Here is a 21,734-nt window from a genome sequence, read left to right as displayed (position 1 = left end):
TACATTTAGTTCTTAATGTCTTAAATTATGACATTATTTCATATATTTCTCCTTGGACGAAAATTAGACATCAGGCATATTTTGAAAATACATAATGATATTAATAATAATAATAATAATCAACTATATTTTCTATAGCGCCTTTAAATGAAGATCTCAAAGCACTTTACAACAACAGATAAAACCATACACAATAAAAAGATCAAAAACAAAAACACTACAAATAAAACAATATAAAAATAATACATTACTCTTTTGAGTAATACAAATGTTTAATTAACAGCTACCCTAAAAAAATGAGTTTTAAGGCGAGATTTAAAAGTGCTAAGAGTTTTAGCTTGCCTTTAATTATTCATTCTCAAGGGCCCTTATTCGGCATTATCATCCACCCATCTTTTATATATTTTTTTATTTTTTTACATTTTGAAAATACATAAGGATGAGTAAATGATGACAGTATCTTAATTTTTGGGTGAACGACCCCTTTAAATTGTTACAAACATAAAATTTACCCTTTATATTATCCTACTGACTAAAAAAAGAAAGAGAAAAAGGAATAATGTTCCTGCATCTCAAGCTTTGAGCGTGTGAGTGATTGAAAGAGACCGAGATTTTCAAGTTTTGACATAGCAGGGTAACACGCTGTCAGGTTGAAAATGAAATGTGTCACTAGCTACTGAAATGAACAAACATCAAAGAAATTGGAAAAGCAAAGGTCTTTTCTTTGCATCTTAGAACTACTGAGAGGAAATTTCACTAATACAGGTTTAAAATATAGTTTAGTGATATGTGGTTTGAAGGGGAGATTTCTCTGTGGGCAGGAATAAATGGGGTGAATGAGAGAGTTCTCTAGGTCTTTCCAGGGGGCAGGACAGGTATAGCCCCTACTGCATTATTCACTCTCAAGAAAGATCCACAGAGCGTTTATGTACGTTTCAGCCCTAATGCTGGTAGACTTATCCAGGACAAACCTGTGTGAAGAAATTGTTTTGTCCCCATCTCTTCTCCATCTACCTGTGCTCTCTCTGTCCCTCTCTTTCCCCACATGCTATGAAGTGACATGTCTGAAGAGTCTAAGTGCAGACCCTTATGCCACTGGGTCGAAGCCTTTGTTTGTAAACTAAAATACTCAGACAGGTAAAGTGTTGAAACATCTGGCCATTATGGCGTTCATCCAAGCAGGACCAAACTTAGCAGGATGAATAGTTAACATTTTAAATATATTCATCATGACCCAACTTAAAATGTAGTATGATGTTATATAGATCATTGGTTCTCAACCTTTATGACTGTAAGGCCCCCTGTCATTTTCAAACTGTTATGAACAGAAACTGTGATTATTCATATTAAATTAACTACGATTCATTTTGTGTTTCAAGAATATTAAAGAACATTAACAAATATATAGTTATTAAGGGGGAAAAATAAATAGCTAATTGTTATTTTCTTTTGTAGTTCAAAGTTAGATTACTTGATTTTATCTGATTTTATTAATAAAAATTATTTATTTAGACACTTTATGTCATCCAGTAACCCCCTTGGAAGTTTGCTGAAGCCCCCTAGTGGGCCCCGGCCCCTGGTTAAGAACCATTAGTGTAGACATGTATTTACACATTTAAACAATGTGCTTCAATATGAGTCCTCAAATAACTGTAGGTAGAATTAGGACTCAAAGAAAAATGTATCATTTAAACATGATTGCCTTTCACTAATCCTTTTGTGAGGGATAATTATGAATGTTTAATGTGTCCCGTCAAATAAAAAATAAAGACACATGAACTGTAGTTTATCGTCATAAACAGTTACGATAACCCTCTCAGCCCAAACCCATTAAAATAACTATCCTCATTTTCTCTTTCGTATGCATGTGAAACCAGGTGCTTGTGTGGTCCATAACAGTTAAGTATCTCTGCTGTCTTGATTGCGGCCAAGGACAGCAGAGATCAGATCTGAGCAGGCTGGACTGCAGCCAAGAGCAGCATTTTCCTCCCCATTCTCCTCCTAGATCCTCCAAAAGCTCACTAAATGACAATCCGCTGCTTTTATCAAAGAAGGAACTTGTCTCAACCCACTTTGATACAGCTTACCTGGCAGGAATCATTAGTTCAAGGACTGTTATCAGAGTCGGAAGCACCTGTGGATGGACTAACAGACATATAGAGTGTGTGTGTGTGTACGTGTATACACACTACCTGGGCAACTGTAGACAGTTTACAGAATCAGGACGATCCAAAGGCCCGTTATCCTCCATCCCAAAGTAGCTGCAGTTCTTGGCCAAGAACTGCCAGTCCTTCCATTTTGAGCTCCCAACTGTCTTCCTTTGAATGCGTACCGCTTCAGGCTGAGCATTGAGGAACTGGAGTATCACGTAGAAAACCTGTAAAGGAAGCATGCAAAATTGACAGAGGGTGAAATATGCATGAAATACTAAACAGCAATGGATTATCTATTATCTGCACAGCAACAGTCAATGCTCCGCCGCCTCCTAAAGCACGCCGGCTCTTTGAAGAACAGCTTGAAGCACCGCTTTACTCCTTTATTTTGAGGAGTTTGTCGAGAAACTGGTTGCAGCTTTGACTAAGTGGACACTTCAAAGTCTGTGTGGTGGTGTGTTTTATCTGGTATTGAGAGGAGAGACTGAGGCAGAGCTGCATAAATCCTCTACTTCTTTACAGCTGGACTCTCTGCTCGGCTTGGCTTAACCACATGGATGACTGGGCGACTCACTCAGACAAACACAAAGGACTTTAGGTCGGCTTTAGTGTATTCAAATGGAAAAGACGCTACCCAGTGTCTGGATTTGAGAAAGCAGCCACACAAATAGACAACGTCAGGTTGAAGCTTACTTTAAACCAGTGGCTTTCAACCAGGTGGTCAGGGCCTAAATGAGGCCTCTGCAACCTTTCTGGGGACCCCCAATAAATCTTAAAATGTTGTTGTAGTAACATTATCATAATTAAAATGCCATGAGGACATGAGGATCAAAATGAGGTAATATTGTCCTAGACAAAGTGGGGCCTTGGAGTCAAAATAGTTAAAGGGGTCATGAACTGAGAAACCAAAATTCCCTTGATCTTTTGATATATACAGTAAGAGGTCATTGTACTATAAAAACATCCTATAAGTTTCAGAACTAAAAAAATTCTCATTAGTCTGAAAAAAACAACTTATATTGAAGCCAGTCTACCAAAATGAGTTTGTGGAATGTACCACTCTATGATGTAATAGTACGGATAAACACAGCCTCTGCAGAAGAAGATCAATGCCTGCTTCTACAGCACTGCATGCTTAGCCCCGCCCACTGTTTTGCGCATGTAAACAAAAGAGACAAAGGCAGGATTACGCAGAAATCAAACGATATAGATGGCTCTGAACACAACAAGACGCTGTGCATGTATCAAGGCTCTGGATGTAGTTAAGTTGAAAGTGGAAAAATGAGTGGAAAAATGGTCTTTGCATTGCCTTCCTTCTGATCCCAACATTAGGAAAGAGTGGATGAACTTTATTTTTAATGAAGTTTCAGACTGCGTCAGTAAGAACTTGATCCTTTGTTCACTTCATTTTACTGTGAATTTGTTTACAAAAAAAGGCACAGTGCGACACGGGATTTTCAGAAAGATTTAAACTAAAAGACGATCCTGTACCTACTATATTGGATCCGACAGCAATGTCGCAACACACAAGTGTGAGTAACTGTTTTTGTTACGTGCTCACTATTGCTTTCTCTGTTATTACAGATTGTTTGATGTGTACTGAGTATTTATGGGTTTTTAACCTAAATCACAGCAGCGTCCATCTATGAGGAATGTACGCTGTCAAATATACACAACTGTTAGCCAATCATAGCAGTGGCCTTTTACAAAAATAACATTATAAGACCTCAGGGAACAGTACAAAATAATTAAAAAAGGCAGTTCATGAGAATCACTGCTTTAAACCATACGTATATTGTCTTGATGCTCCTTAAACTTAAACCCTTATTGGTGGGTGTGTACCTGGTACAGTCCATTCTCCAGATCTATAGTAATGGTTATTCCTTTGTCCAGCAGCTCTAAAGTGGGAAAGACGGAGGAGATCCAGGTGGTTCCGATGTCATTGTCATTGATGTAATGCAGTGGGTGAGCATCCTGGTTCAGACGGAGCACTTTGTTATGGGTGGTATCATTGGCTGCGTTGGGAATGCAGTACCTCTCCACTAGGGGGTGCACTCTGGGGTGACTGGCAGAGCAGCGGCATGTCGACTGGGTGTGTAGGTGAGGTGTCCAGTGTACACCTCTTCAATCCCTCTGAAATACAAAAATGCATGATTTAAAATTGTTCACATCTGTGTTTTTACACTGGTTTTGCTTCAGGACTCTGAATATATATAGCACATCTTTGTAAAAACTACTTCTGCAGCTACATCTGATGTTAATGCCCTGTGACCTTATACTTACCTGTTGGTTAATGTCTTTGGATAAAATCTAAAATCCTGCATCCTCCCAATGAATTGATTTGACCCTGGGGAGAAAAAGAAAGGAAAGTCAATGGGCGCTATTGAAGACGGTCTGCAGGATCCATAGCAACTAGTGGATTACCTTATCTATGTCTTTATTTGAGTTAAAGAGACACTTGCTGCGGGATCTATTATGCTTATTTACAGTTCTCTGTGAGCATTAATCCCACCAGCTGGATGGGCGGCATAGATCCAAGCCTAAACGTGCAAATCCATCCACATCAACAGATAAGATATAATCACTTCTGTTCTAATAACCGGCTCTGATTGAGATGTCATATATGGATGTTTGCCCTGAAATCTTTTCATCTTTGAGTGCTGAGTCTGTGTTTTATATGAGATATTGTCGTATTTGTATAGTGTATTTCACTCATTAAAAAAACCCAAAAATTAATAAGGGGTTTGTATGCATATGCAAGACATAATAATAAAAGCATTTCTTACAGACAAACAGATTCAAAAGAATCAAATAGATTTAAAATACCGTTCTTAGTTTTGGGGTCTGTAAGAATTTTTTTTTTTTACATTTTTGAAAGAGGTCTCTTTATACTCACTCATTGCATTTATTTGATCAAAAATACAGTAAAACAGTATTGTGAAATAAAGCATTATTACAAATTATTTTTTTACAAAAACTATTTTTAAATGTAATTTTTTCCTGTGATGGCAAAGCTGAATTTTCAGCTGTCATTACTCCAGTCTTCAATGTTACATTAATCCTTCAGCAATCATTCTAAAATTCTATTTGGTGTTCAAGTAAAATGTCTTTATTATCAATGTAGTAAACAGTTGTGCTGCTTAGCTATTTTTATAGAAACCACAATGCATATATGCTAAATATGGCCATCAAATTTAGAAATGCTGAAAATAAATTATGCAAAATTTGTATTTTTATGCTCTAGTCAAAAATGTACAATGGCAAGATGTTCGTCTGCTTTGTCCACATGAGTTCCACATGAATCAAACAAGCATTTCAGACTCCTGGGCTCTGGATGCAGGGTTAGAAATGTGTGCAAAATGGATTACACAGACTGTAACTTTCATGTGAAGCTGTTGTGTGTGTGCATGTTTGACAGTAAATGAGGCATGCTCTATTTGAAGAGTGTATACAGAACAGTGGATTGCTCCCTTGTACTTCTGTGCCATTTAGGAAATGAGAGAAACAAGCTGCACTGGTAACCAATCTACTGTGTCCTCTGAGAGATCTGGGCAGAATTATTGTCGTTTTTGCAAATAAATACAATAATGTTGAGCTAAGATTAAAATGAATGCAGAATGAACTTAAAGAAACTTTAGCAGGTCTATGCTATTTGTGGATGTGTATTCAAAACGTGTGTGTGTGTGTGTGTGTGTGTGTGCGCGTGTGTATTTCATTCCCTGGGGGTATTACAGAAATCCCATCTCATCTCATTTATGAGGAGATTATTTGTTGCCATATGGTCACCCTTGACCTATATAAACTCCAACTATGATTAGTTGCAGGCTTATGAATATTTCTATAATGGAAAAATGTAACATGTCTGCAAATTAGTGTGTCCTTTTCCACACTCAATTTGAGTGATAGGGAACTGTGTGAAACTGTTAGATGAGGATAGCTGCAGCTTTGAAAAAAAAAAGCGAGTCAAATCAAATATATAATAAAAACAGCATAATAAAAACTGAAAGAGCAATGTAGCAGTACAGAAATCATTACCGTTAGAACTTTAGAACCAATCCATAGAGCACCCTCTGAGATGATGTCATCAACTGGTCCTGCCAAGGTTTGTGTGTCCAAAGCTGTGCCATCATCCTCTTGACCATTCAGGAACAAGCTCACACTTGTGTCATGTATCTATGGATTCATTAGAAATAAGAAAAATGAGTTACAAAGTGCATGATTCAGTCAATTGCTTTAATATATATAATAAAAACAATATGGCTGCCAACATGAGATATTGGCGATTTCCCCATCATTTTGATTGGAACACTTTGAAACAGTGAATCATTTTGCGATGCAATGGTACTGATTCGGAGTTTCAAAAAGCTCCGTTGTGTTCTTTACTCGCTTTCTCTACATAATTTATTAGTTGTTTGAATAACCGTGGAAATTAAATCTTTACAATTAAAAGGCCTAACATACAATGTTTTTATTAAACTGTGATCACGTTAAATACAGTTTCCGTCGTATTAAAAACATTTCATAAAAAGTTTCCAGGAGTATCCCCCCCTCTGGTTTTCGCACCCTGATTATACCCAATATTTGTGTATGCCATGTGTCATAGCAACACGCTAACACTAAACTCTTCTAGAGTTGGGAGTGTCTCCAAGTGGAGAGTTATTTGTGAAGAGTATTTCCATATCGGTAAGGTTCTGTGACAGATAGGATGTCATGTAGGCTGCAAGGCAACAGACCTAATATTTATGTTTTTTATGGCTGATGATTGTGGGTACTTTTCTCAGATAACGCCCCTTCATCACATTCATATTTGCATGTTCCTTCACAGTCTCCTTTAAAAAAGGTGCATGGAAATAAATCAACTAAAAAATCCACAAGGATGAAGGCAGCGCTAGACTAGAGGATCCTTAAGCTGCTCTCTTTCATGGCCGCTGATTGAAGACTGTAGAGAGGCTATTCTTGAAATCTCTAACCGGCCAATAACTTGCTGCTGAGATCTGAAGCAACGTCACAGTGATGTAAATGAATCCTGAAGTGCTTCATCCCATTTACCAGCCCCGCAGACTATTGAAAGAGCTCTGGTGCTCCTATTGTTGCTTTCCTACCATTTATTTCCTCTCCTCCTTCCATTCTGGTAACTGTTGTTTTGGGACAATAATATGGTGTGTTTGTTTTCCAACTGTATCATCAAGCCCTTTTGTATCATCAAAATTGTTAAAATTAATACAATGAAGTGTTTATGACATAGGATATTTAAGCAATATCAGACGAGTAAGGTGGTTGTGATTTGGCACAAACAGCAAAAGTGTGATACTATTTTTCACCCAACCATTTACTAAACAAAGTAATATCATGCAACTTATGTTTCACACAAAAAAATGAAGTTTTTTTTTCAGCCAACCAAATGAGCTCCAAACAAAATCAATCATCGAGCTTACTGTTTCACCAAGCAACATATTTTCAGGTACAATCCAAGGAGGCCTAAAATGCCTGGAGAAATTCATCCATTAGCATTCACATTCATGACCTCATGACGATGCTGATTGGCTGATAGCACCAAAAGAATGAAGTTGAATACTGACAGTGACGTCCCTTAGATTTGATTTCCAAGGCAGCAAATAGAGAAAAAGATTAAATTCAAGTTCATTTTATACTTTTTTAACTATTAATCAGGCACTAATAATACATCTCTTTATGTAGTGAAATATTAAGCATAAATATGTGATTGTAAAATAAATTTAATCAGAACACACTAACAGCTAAAGTTAGATTTTAGAATGGAGAATGGCATAGTTACAGCATCTACAGCCTCAGGCGCTATGCTAACCAGCCAAACATGGCTGCTTGTACAATCTGGCTTTGGTTCCAAATTCATTCACTCCAGCAGGAAATTGGACTATTTCAGTCAGGAAGGAAGGACCGTCATTCTTCTGGTCACATTTCTTTGCAGTAGTTTCAATGATTATTTTGTGCATTGCTTTAGTTATAGTTTAAAAATGTGTTTATTAAAGTATTCTGCATATGATTTTGGGATTTGTTTTTGTTATTAGATTTCACCACTAAATGTTATTTGATACACGCCATTTATTTGATACATTATTTGATAAATAGTGAGCATTTTTGAACTTCTGGTTCCATTTTTTTGGGGGAGGGGGGGCTTTTGGTTAAATGCCTAAAATAAGGTCTGTGGTTAACAGAAGTTCAATGTGTTTTTATGTTCTACAGCAAAAAAAAAATACATCAATAATTCCCCACTCGTGGTTTTCAAAGACTTTGTGTCTTGAAAAGGCAGTTAACAAGTGGCTAAATGGGACTACGAAGGTTGTCTGGGACATTAAACATTATCATGCAAAACTCATCTACATATTAGCCCATAGTCACAGTCTCATTGTGTTTATGCTCACACTATTCCAAACTATTCTTTTTCAAACATTCCAACTTGTATATTTTAAATGAAGACTAAACGAGTTGTTGGAAGGTTAGTGGTAGTTTGTCGTTTTTTGTAAACATTATCTTTGTGAACAAAATGTAAGAATCATAAACTTTTGTTGGTCACAGAGCTTATTTTCTACAACTCCTATTGGCTTTTTATGAAGGGAACCAGGGTAATGCTAACTTCTGGGCTGGCCAACAAAATTACATCATCCCTGCAACAATCTATCTGATCTATCTTTGAAATATCTTGATAAAAATGTATGAATTATGTCAATATGGTAATCATAGGATGCATACAGTACACACTACAGCACAGTAAAGTTGCTACTGCCTAGTTTCCTTTTTGAGTTTATCATCGTGTCAGGTCTATCAACAACAGTGTGTATGTGTGTGTTTTTAAGGTGGGGGAAATAAGTGTTTGCTGATTTGAACTGCTTGTCTCCTAAGTGCATCACTTGGGTAGCTCATATTGTGTTAGAATGCAAGTGCGTGTTTGTAGTGTGGGACTGGTCTGACCTGTCTGGAACGCTGCCTTATGAGATCAAACCAGTGTGGAGCAGATTAATAACTGGCCGTTCTGTGGAGCTCTTAGTAACGTACTAATCAGCAGGTGCTGACATCTTAAAAGCTCCTCTCTGCTTTCAAATTGAAAAAGGAACATTTAATCTGCACAGGGATTTACCAGAATGTGCAACAAATTTATGCCATTATTTATACAACAATGGCCATTAAGCAAAGGTCCAACTAGCAGTAGAAACTCCTAGAAAAAACGAACAATAATTTGTTCCTAAAGTATTGCAGCTTTACATAAAGAAGCCACATAAATACATATTTTGTAAATGGTGGAAAAGTACTGAACATTTTTTTAGCTTTAAATCTATGGGAAATAGCAACGCTAAGAGTGTCGTAAGACACCACAACACATTAAAAACACTGAGCCAAAGCTGTAACATAATAGCTGACATTAAGAAATAGTTACACTACCTAACTGCTAAAGGTCTGCTTCCCATCAGCCTTGTAGAGGTGAATACTGAACAAATATTAGCTGTTTTTAATTTACATGCGGCAACACTAGATCTTTAAAAGGATCACAAAATTGAAAAGCTAATAATTCTTCATCATTTAGAAGTAACTTTTATTGAACATTTATTGAAACTGAGTTGCAAAAACAGCTTGTTTTGAAAGGGTTTAGCACTTTATACCATTTGCACTGGAATTCTGAGAAGGAAACAGATTACTACATTTTACATTAGACTCAACAGCAAACTCGCAGCTTGCATTTTGCCTCCAATGGTCTGAGAAAAAAAAAAGGTCAGGGAAAAACTAAATTATGGCTGTGTTTGTAAAAAGAAACCTCTGGGGAAAAAAATGAATGAACTAATAAAATATGACCTCTTTAAACTGAAGCAGACCATCTGACATGAGATTTATGAAATACTTAAAACCCCTTTCGTGTGCTCAAGGAAGACAATTTAGCCTGTGATTCTGTTCTAAGAAAACAACAGTGCACAATCTTTCTAAAATCTAACTGGGGGCTTTTTATTTCAGCGATTTCATAATTCACACCAAAAACAATGTTGTGATCTTTGGGCTTGGACCATAAAGCAGGGGCAGATACAAGCTTAACCTGAAGCCAAGTCATCTGCAGCAGCGTGAGTGACAAACCATTCCATGATAAAGCCCTTTCCATTTCGGCACTGGAGGAGCTGTCAGGGCCTCTAGAAATATTCCACTCCGGATGAGGGTATCAGTGCAAGCAATCCTCCTCTTTTAACGCTGATACCTGCTGGAGCCTTGTCCTTCTATCTGAACGCACACTCTCTCCCGCCACCTCATACACACTCACACATACATAACCGCAAACATGTGAGATGTTTTATTTATGGCTTATAGCTAGGCCTCACTGCGATTCTTATCATTTAAATGAAGCAAAAAGGTTTTCCTATTTGTAATTTGTTACATTATCACATGTTTCATAATGCACTCAGAATCCAGTGCGGTGATGTGAAATATAACTATCACAGACAGGAAGTTTGCAGTGCTGCTATTGACGCCGGGGCCTCTCTTCACTGTCCACCATTACAGTGCGAAGAAAACTGATGAAAAGCCAATTTCCCCTTTATCACATTAACGCAGCCATGAGAGAGAAACATTTGTTCTACTCAAGTACACTAAAGATACAATTACCAATCTCACATATACATGTTTTATATCAGCCTTCTTCCTCCTGCTGCGAGGATGGCAACAATATATTAAGACTAGCATGACAGTTTATTTAAGAAAAGAAAATTGTCTCTGTGGAGCTAGAGAAGTCAGAAATATACAAGGCAGTGTGTCAGTGCTTTTAATAAAGGTAATAACTCTTGAGAGGCTATGCTTTACACAGAAAGCATATCTTGAGTTGTTTTTTTTTCACTGTTCACTGTGTGAACAGGATTTATTTTTACTAACTAGGATCTCAATACAATGTAATATCACTATAGTCTCTACAGTTATGGTTGTGTCTGTAAAAAATGAGCATCTTTACATAAAAGAAAAAGCTTGCTTATGATTCTGAAGACCCTGTCACATCCAAGCAGACGATAAGCGGTGTTTTTGGTACCTTAATCATAAGTGGCATAAAATACTAAATCTAATTAGACATTTCTAAATAAATATTTAACATATGTTCAAGCAGTGACTGTGCACTACAGAACAGCGAGCGCAATGGGTATGATTGCAACTTTGACATTTTAACTGGGAAATTAGCAAATGTCCATAAACCCCAGTGTATGTAAACATATGGAATAATTGTTTGTTTTTACAGTATCATTAATGGACTTCCTGGGGTAATCCAGGAATATCTAAATATATGGTGAATTACAATCTTTTTACATCAAGATAATGATTTCAAGTGGACTTTTTCTAAAAAACATGACATTTAGAAGCAATTTACAAGTGCAAATGTTCCTAATTGATCCGGTTGTCATTAAGGATATTAATCAAGCATGCTCTTTCACCAGTGAGCGAGGAGGGTGAATTCAATGCAGCTTCAATGCAAGAATGGAAAGAGCAATGCCTAAGTGATGTTCCTGTTATTTCCCTTTTTTCTCACTTGTTTCTGACTTTGAAAGTGCTGGAAACACAAGGAGAGCTACATCTATGGCTCATCTATGGATGAAAATTCGTAATTTCTCTGGGGAGCCTTAATAAAAGGTAAGGTTTAAGACAATCCACCAGCAATAAATAAGGTATTTTCTGTGGAAAATTTTGTTTAGAGATTATGTTCATATTTGTGATTTTTCATTAATTTTTTTAGTGGAGATTTCTGTAGCAAGCATGACTATTACTATTGCTTATGCTCGTGATATAAACTGTACACACACACACACAATCACACATACAACTGTATTACAATTGATAACTTACAATTGGTTAAAAGAAGAACTGAAAATGTCTTATATAATGTAAAAATCATTAAGCATTGTAGCTCTTCAATATCATGAGATGTATAAGCAGTTAAAATGTTGATATAACCTTTATGGAATTGAAAATCAGACCAAGTAAGTGAGCACATATATCATGCACTTGCAAGATTACAAGTCTCGAACAACCATCAAAGTGAAATAACCAATCCCACATTTCATGTAGGCTCTCATTATTTATTACCACCAAGGAAGAAATATATAATTGAGCCAATATAGTGCACATGTGACGTTTTCTGTTTGATGAATTGCCATTTATTTAGAAATGCCGGAAATGTTTAACATACTGGCGTGTTTTAGCACCTGACTTATTGCCGTCTGGCTTTATTTATGTAGTACGCTGAGTGCTGGTGTGTTCATATGACTTTGCTGTACACTTTACAGATTGTAGATGCGGGGGCAGCATGCCACAAGCTACCCATCCATCTCCTGACAGGCCTCAGATCCAGGACTGTACACTTCATTTTTTCCTCTACCCATCCCTCTCGTGCCTTTCACTAGCAATGAACACATGCTAACTAGGCAGAAGGGCAGCAGCAGCTAAACAGAGGAGATGTAATCAGCTCCGCCACATCTGCAAAGAGCTGCGACCCCGCAGCTATGACAGATTACAGGACTCCGTTGCAGCCACACAATGCATTTGATCTGTCTGATCAGCACGGGCGATTTCCGGGATGGTTCTCGTCCCATGGCCATACGCCCGTCTGTCAATGTTATTCACGCCCGGTCTGAGAGACATAATATATAGTGAAATTGCTCATATCGACTTATGGCCATTACCAGTTTTGCAAGAAGCTCTGCCACTCAGCATTGCCCCTTTTGATTTATATCCATCTGCCACTGATCTTTTCTGACTTTAATCTGAATAAAGACTCCTGAGAAAACTTGCCAAGGAAAGCCCATCTCTGGGCAAACGTTTAATTCCATCTGACATTGATGTGCTGAAACACACATAAATGCCTTGACGGATAAGATTAAACAATGCTCTGCACGTCATTGCTGAGGGTTCTTAAAAGGCCAGTGTATTTTCCTCTCGATACGACACGTAATTTAAAACAGTATATTCACAAGTACTGCCAGACGTGCCGCCCATGTCCTGTAGAAGTCAACTCCAAGAGCTTAGAGCTGCAAAGACTCTAATTTCCTGTCAACACTTTGAGGTGATTTATTCACCACTCATGGCCTCCGGTGCCCGTAGACAGTGAGCTGGGGAAAGGTGGAAGCTCTCCTTGCCTCCATCCACCTTGTTTCACCTTCACTTGTGCTGCCAATCAGTCTCCATCACTCTAGGTGGCATGAGAAGCTCTGAAAGGTCAGCTGACCTGCTGCCAGCTCCCCTGCCAGAGCCAGAGGGCAGCCTGATAGCAGCACTGATGTCTCCTCTGCTAGAGATTTACTCCTGCGCTCCGACAAAGTTTACTCACAGCATACCTTTATCTACAAAGATAAACATCAGTTTGACATTCTTGATATTTGAATTTAGAATTCGAAATGTATATTTTCTATGTGAAAAGCAATGAACAATAGATGTGATTATATTTGCAATTGCAGCTTACAACAACAAGAAGTGAGAACTTGGAGTCTATTTGTGTTAAAAACTGTATTACTAAACATATACTGTGAAAGCGAGCTGCCTACAGGTCTTTATTATCCTGCGTGATCTTTTTTTTCTCACACAGATAGTTTGACTCCAGGCAGCCAGCTACCCTTCACCAACCCCACCACCCCACCCCAGTTTTAGTGGTCCTCTGGCTCAAGGGGCCCTGGGCCACAGGCTGGCTGGCCTACTTATCTTTGGGTGGGGTGAAGTTCACGCAGGGTGATGAGGCATGTGCACATTCGGGTTAAGAGCTTGAGACTCGGCAGCTCTTGGCCAAAACAAATGTCCCCGGAGAACAAGCGTCTGCCACAGTGCAAGCCTCTGCGATCGAAATGGCACGGCCAAGGCCTAGACCCTTGTGGAAGCTCTAATTGTGCGTGAAAATGTTCATTAACTTGTGGGATTCTCACGAACTTTGAACAGCCAAAGACAACATATAAACAGCCACAAGAGCAGTTTCAGATCGCTTCCCACAGGAGATGCAGTGATATAATCAATGCTGTTCAATAAATATTAATATTGAGTAAATGAAAAGAATTGTAGATATGATGTTGCTACTTTTTTGTCTATTTCTGCTCTTTCAATGAAAATTGTGCCAAATGATGTTAGAATTAACATCAGAATTAACAGGTGCATGTCTCTGAGCAACTCTGAAATGAATCAGTTGAGCGATCGATTCTAATGATGCAGTTATGATGCACAAATGATATGTTTGTCTTCGGTAAGATTTGAGCTGGCAGATTTCATAGACAATCGCGTAGTGTATGATGGACACAGACTCTGATTTTCTTTAGCTTCAGAATATGATTCCATCCAGTCAGAGGATATCAAACATGTTTTATATTTTCAGCCAATTTTAGAACACACATTGTCTTCATCTGTCAAGCGTCTCCTGACATCAAGACGCACATTTCTGCATGATCGTAACAACTTTAAAGTCTGGTAGTGTATGATTCTCAGTCGATTAGTGTATGATGGCCAGTTTTCCTCTGTGACTATGTACAAAGTTGGTAAATGTATGATGCCTAACGTTTTAAAAGTTGTGTAGTGTATTCCAGCCATTAGTGAATCCATTGATGAAATGATTCAGTGAATCACTCGTAAGTCACTTGTTCGGCTTGTGAATGAATCAATGTTCATTTTCAAACTAATTCAATTAACAATTAAATGACTTACTCATAAAGTCACCAACTGGCAACCTGCAGAGAGACTCATTGAAAAATCTCCACTACTAATGTACAGACTGACAGTCTGTCTGGAACATGTAAACACAACAGTCTTAATGCTGTTGGACTGCATATCAGAGCTCTTGAAACACGCTCTGCCAAACAAATTCATGGACTGGAACTAACTATTATATAAATACATATTCAAGACTTTATGGTTCTACTCATTAGTTTAGAAACTGCATGAAAACACTTCGTCATTTCAGAAAATATATAGAATCAATCGAAAATGAAACGATTATGGTTTTATTTCAACTTCTATATAAGAAGCTAAAGGGGAAAATAAGTTTTCAAGATGCATAACTCGGTTCTGTCTGACCCAAGCAAAGTCCTGTCTCTACTTGGCATCACAGCAGCTTTTTAAATTGTAACTAAACACGAGACCTGGAAGTGAGAGCGAACAAAACAATGTCTGTGACATGGATCCAACAAAATGGACAAGCTGTAGATGTGATAACGTCCACTTGACTAGCGAAGAACTGCATCAAAAGACTCCCAACATTTATATACAAGAACAAGAAGTTTTAAACATTCATAAGAGCGTGTTTTGTCATGACAGGCACCTGACACGCATTGATATGATAATTCAGATTTACGTTGAGGAGCGGCTGTAATCATTATTCCTCCTTGGCATTTACATTTTCAACTTTCCCTCTTCGATGACTCTTTTTATGTGTCAAGACCTGCCGAGGCTCGTCAGCTACGCTGTGATACGTTCACGGTTTTGAACTGACATGCAAAGAGAGACAAAAAGAACACTTGTACTTTTCCTCCCTGCCGAGTCTTATGCCACTCGATACTTGCTTGATCTCAATTACAGCCCACAATTTCAGAGAGACAAATTACCTACAATAAGCAGCACAACAAACAACTGACAGGAGCCCACTGTCGCTCCTCATCGTCATCCGAGCGGGCGGCATAAAAGGCATATCACTCTTCTCTAGCTTCTCCTCCTCTGTTGCTCTCACTCTCCTTTTAAAGTAATGACTACGGACAAGCACCTACAGATCAACTCCTCTTTTCTTTTTCCCTGAAGCCTTTCTAAACGCTGTAATGTTGTATTCCGCTTGAGTGTTGCTTTTTTCCTCTGCTCTCTTTATCTTGGAGTTTCTTTTGACTATAGAGTCTTCCTCAACAGGTAGTAGGAAGACAGCTACCTGACAGGGTGCTTAATTATTTGGTGGCCTGCATTTGACAAAACTGGCAGTCAGTAGTGGAGTTAAAGACAGCAAATAATCCCAAACTGACCCTAAGGGAATGCAAAAGTAATCTGATAATGATTATAGTAAAAACCAAAGTGCACAGTCTTACTGGGCTTATATTTGCAAGAAAAAGGAAGGAGCAACGACACATGAGAGACATACAACATGCAAAACTAATGTTAACAGTATGGGTCTGGATGGTCAACTAGTCCAGTGAATTTCAAGCAGGGGTAAGCTGCTTTAAAGGGAGAACTTGGAAAGATCGATTTTGCTTTGTTAAACCTATAAAACAAAAATTTAAAAAACAGAAATATAAAACCCAAAATTTTAGGAGTATCAATACAGTAAAAATCCATTCAAATTAAAATGATCACATGCATTTTATAGTACCTTAAAGGGTTACCCCATTAACTGTCACCGTCCCGTATACGGGACACCTAACTTTACTTCAATATATTACCATTAAATCCTAATCTAATCATGACAAACTATATATCATTGGAAAGGTCCAGGACTCCTAAATAGATATTTCACCACTGTTTGTTATAAAAAAATTATGTAGGAGCAGTAATAGATTAATTTATGACAAGAGCGCACCTCAAAACATATACACCATAACAGGAGCTCTGACCTTTGACACAAAAATTCTATTCGTTTCCTTTTTTTCCTATCACATGTTTTAGTAATCATCATATATTATATATAATTTGAAAGCTTAAAATCTCAAAATTCATCCTGTGAAAACCATTTTGAAATCGGATATTATGTCACCATAGAAATGGTACTTTAAATTATTTTAGCGGGCTCCTCCCCCTTAGTGGGAGGTGTCATATTCTAAATGTATTACGGTCTTATAGAATCAAAACTTTTTATAATCTTGACAAAATACATATCATCGGAAAGGTCTGAGTCTCAAGATTCCATATTTGGTGGTTATTTTGTGATAGGAGTAAGAGTGAGAGAGAAATTGATCCATTTGTCACAGAAAAGTGCATAAAAAAAACTTCAATGGGGTTTGAATGGCACCCGGTGGCTGTTTGTGGTATAACACCTAAACAAAATTGCATAGTAACCTCAATTTTTTTTATAACAACTTCAAATTTGGAACACAACATATTTAGACATATGGCTTTAATTTTATGCCAAATTTGGATTAAAATATATTTTGTAAAGTATTTATTTTATTTAATATATAATAATAATAGTATCGTACATGTTATTTACAGTAAATTTAAACTTTTATAACTTTTTTTTACTTGCGTTTTTTGAAATTATTTCACTTCTGCAATAATCTGCTGATTGTCTTCTTTAAAAGGAGACCAATCTTAGGTCTGTATTCAAAAGCATTCATGAATTATTACAATTTAACTTTAAATAGTGCACTTTCAAAAAGGGGGGGTGACAGTTAAGGGGTTAATATCTGTCATATATCTACATGCATCCATGAGAAACGTAAATCAGCCTAAAGGACAACTACCTCATTTATTGTCCAAGTAAACCACTAACTAGTCGATTATGTAATATGTGTAAAATATGTAATTTTACAGTCAAAAGGTCTATCTGTCACTTTTATATAGGGTAGATGCATAATGCATTAATATCACTGTTGCACAGTTACACACAATAATTTTTTTTATGTTTACACTTGTAATGTTTTTCATAATAATATTCAAGGGATAGTTCTGTCCCTGTGAAATCTTGCAAGAAACCAGGTACTTAGATACTGTGTCAGTAATAGTCCTCAGCAAGTAGACCACCATGAAGAGTTAAGGCTGAAAATAGGCTAATTTTGTCCCAAGAATACAGTGGCCGGCCAGCAGTTTAAATTCCTAATGGGCACAGAAAATATATCTTATATAGTCCAAGTCAAGGCTGTCACAGGAAGGGAACATATTACCTCTGAATTTGTGGGAAGGATCTCATTATCATAATAATGTTTTCTGTCCCAGAAGTCAAACTGCTATTCATAATCTGAACGATTGCAATTTAAAGCCATAATAATCACTACTATTGTAAGGTAATACTCTCCACAGACAGAGCACTCTGTTTCCTGATGATGGCCACGTTTATCCTCTGCTCCTTCTCCTTTCACTTCAGACACAGAGATGCAGGCAGCCATTTCCAAAGCCGAACAATGCCAGAGAGCCTGTCCTAATGGGAATGACTGGTACTTTGTTTGTGCAAAGGGCTCTGAAAGCTGAGAATGAAACATGACCCAGCAATTCCACAGTTTTGTGATCTTCATGTTTGCATTGCTACATTGGATGCGGATCATTCTTTGAAAACTATGCAGAGGCAAAAGCAGCTGAATGTTTCTGACAGGAGTGAAGCAGAAGCGACTGGACCTGGTGTGTGTGTGTGTGTGTTGATATGTATTCAGAGCAGGGTGTGTGAGGGGTTGACCTGCTCTCTTCCCCCTTCCTGCCCTCACAGCTGCAGGAAAGCAGATGTTTACCACTGTAATTAACACCTTCTATTCATGCATCTTGTCCAAAGTGGAAATCTGTTGTGACATGGGTTCAATGAGAACCTGCTGCGGGTTCTCCCGACACAATATTAATATCAATATTTTCCAGCAGCTAATTACCTCAAATATGAATGGATGGTGATTTAGTGTTGCCAGGGCAACACTACATGACACCTGACCAAGCTTATTATATTATACGATTTCTTCCGCAATGCTAGAACAACTATTCATCCCTGCTGGCATGTAAGCAGCATATACTTTATTGTACAATATATATTCAAATAATCTTGATCTCATCAAACCTATTTATGTCTGAAAAATCACAACAGTCAATTTAAAGACAAGAAATTAAAATGGACCATTTACATCATGAGGCATTCTCTATTGCAACAGGAAGGAGTTGTAACATATTATTAGATACACATAAGAGCTTAATCTTTTTAAAAACATTTTTAAAAGCACATTTTTGTTTTCTATTTTAATCCAATTTTCAACTCCAATTTTTTTTATTTATTAATAAATAGTCTTATTGAAGATAAACAAACATTTTCCAAGAACAATTTTTCTTTTCTGTTAACATAACCAAAAATTAAATAATACCATCACAACAAAAGGTGATCCAAACCTGATGGATAAAATCAAGCACTGCCCTATTTCCCAATACATATTCAGCTCGACTTCATAGTTGGATATCACATTATAAAGTTACATGCTGTTTCATGTTGTCGTGAATAGTATGTGACACATATAAATGACCACAGAAAAAATAAGAGAATAGAAACATGCTGCCTACCTGTAGAGCCATGTGTCCAGTGGCCTATGCTAATGTGACCTGCGGTCTTCATGCTTATGGAGAAGTTTTGTTTGCTGTGAATGCCATAGTGGATCTGAATGTCATCCTTGGAGACTGTCACCAGCAGCACTAGTCGGCCCACAGCGCTCTTTTCCATTACAGTCCTTCACATTAGGAAAACAAACATTAATGTTTTGTTGAGAGCAATTCAGGCACTCAAAACAAGCAACATAAAAGAATATCCAAAACAGGCCTAAATTTACAATAAATATAATTTGGAATTGTATAACACATCTTCGTATAAAGTGCCTCATATTATTTCATATAGGGACAGTTCAAGACATCAGTAAGCAATCAATACACCTTAAACATATCGGCTATGAAAATCCAACAACCCTCTTTTACGGGGAAAAATAAATGAACATCACTCTGACATTTATGCATGTTGTATCAATATTTTCCATTTGCCTTTTTTTGTTACTCGAAAACACCCTCATACACTGTCATATGAAACACCATTACAGACGTTTTACGGGAAACGGCAGCATTTACGAACACAGGCCACCACATACAATAAATCAAAAAGCATTTGTACTCTTGTTGCGGCTGGCCCCGGAGTCAGAAACATCTCACCTACAGCCAAGCTTTTGCTGCCTGCTCCACTTGCAATTAGGCCAGGCTTCTCCAGGGAAGGCAACGTTTTAGTATTCAATAAGTCTACTAAGGCAAGTGTTCCAAAAAACTATGTCTGAGCGGTGTATATTTTTATGTCATATTACCAAGGGGATCTTAGGCAGGTATTAAACACAGGCCAATTAATTCACTAAGAACAGAATAAACACGCAAGCCTGTTGACTCTGCCTCACGTTGCTTCAAGGAGAGAACGTGACGGATGAACCGCCTTGACCGCATGGACTCGCTTATTTATTTTTCAACACTACACGCTTGTGGCTTTCTCTCTCTTTTCATGCTCTGCACTTGATATAAAATGCTGAAACAGTTGTTCTTCTTCTACAGCCTCTCTGACTCCATCCTTTCATCCCATCACCCACTTTCAACTATATCATTTTCTGTGCTGTGGAAAAACAAAGTGGCCTTTGAGTTGATGCTTTTTTGCCAGAGCTCAGGAAACACTGTGGCAATTTCATTTCATTGATCTAAAACTGGCCACAGCTGGTCTTGCCGGAGCAGAGCAAACAGGGCTCAGAGCTTTTTCAACTTGGCAGGACTCCTCACAGAATGTGTTCCATGTACCAACACACTTTCAAAGTGGAGTTACAACAGAGGAAATGTCAGAAAATGAGGTGAGGACAACCAACAGCTGAGTGGGGATCAACTACACAGGAAAAGCTAGTTTGAATAAAACCAGTTCTGGCAAGGCGAGCGGCCGAGCTAATCCATATCGGGTTTAGATCATACAGCGGTGTTCTAACAAGTCATTCTTTTCCTGGAACGGAGCAGGTATTGAAACTGATTCAGTTGATTAAGTAAAATATTCACTCTCTAAGTGACAGAAACACTTGCACTGCCTCTCTGATCTTCTTAAGGGAAAATTCTGGACGTGTGTCTACTTACATTACAGTGTCTTGCTCGAGTTTCAGCCACACCGTTAGAGTAAATGAGCTCGCTGGGCCGAAGCTTAGAGCCGATGGGGAAGCCGGACAACCTCTCGAGGTAGGAAAGATGAAGCTGGTGGAATCGGCCTCCGCGTCTGTATTGTGGTCCCATGCATCACCCTTCCAGCATGTGCGCACGCTTGTGGTGAGGACATCGGTGTAGTCTGGCGTAGAGGAGCTATACAGACACTCCTGGATGCAGAACTTTTGGATACAGGTGTGGAGATCCTCCTGAACCTGGCCAGCTTGACAGAAAGTACTTCTCTCAGGAATTCCACATGTGGCCCTTGTCGGCATGGTGCTGACAGATTTATATGCTCCGATGTTCTCGAGCCTGGGGAAGTTGCCCTGAGGGGCAACCAGGCAGAGGGGGGCATAAAAGCCTAGGGTGTACAGTAATAACATAGCACCTTTGTGCCCAAGGAGCCAATTCGTTGTTGGTGGCGAGGTTGCCTCCAGATGTAGTGATCTTAAATAAGTAATGATGGTCATGCCGGTGGTGACATTTTTACAGTCCAGTGCCTTGGGTAAGACAGCGCAGCTTAATGGCACAATGTCAAAGAGGAGGCCAAAGCCTTCACATGATAGCTAGGATTTGGGCCCGTAAAAGTCCTGTAGAGAACCAAAGGGAGAAAGGAAGAGCAAAATCATATGTGAAAACATATTTATGAAAAATATTATACCCTGACACCCTTCCTGAGGCTGTTAGGATTCCACTTGATGCAAGAAAAGCTTAACAATTACTTTTGCCGGTGCATCTGAATTGCACCGAGCATGGTTA

At 38.1% G+C, this 21,734-nt stretch overlaps 1 pseudogene across 1 annotated transcript in view; it reads right to left on the bottom strand.

The window, feature by feature from the left end:
* LOC306886729 (usherin-like) overlaps nt 1–21,445 on the bottom strand; it is a 249,435-nt pseudogene extending 227,990 nt beyond the window's left edge. Inside the window, exons 1-6 of the transcript in view lie at nt 20,913–21,445; nt 19,338–19,501; nt 6,189–6,326; nt 4,437–4,500; nt 3,996–4,286; nt 2,193–2,377 (exon numbers count right to left, since the gene is read on the bottom strand). The product of the transcript in view is annotated as an usherin-like (transcript). The remainder of the gene's footprint in view (nt 1–2,192; nt 2,378–3,995; nt 4,287–4,436; nt 4,501–6,188; nt 6,327–19,337; nt 19,502–20,912) is intronic.
* Between the last annotated feature and the right edge of the window lie 289 nt (nt 21,446–21,734).

This window comes from Barbus barbus (genome assembly GCF_936440315.1).
Source record: "Barbus barbus genome assembly, chromosome: 20".
Lineage (NCBI taxonomy): Eukaryota > Metazoa > Chordata > Actinopteri > Cypriniformes > Cyprinidae > Barbus > Barbus barbus.
This window is presented reverse-complemented; position numbering and strand designations above follow the sequence as displayed.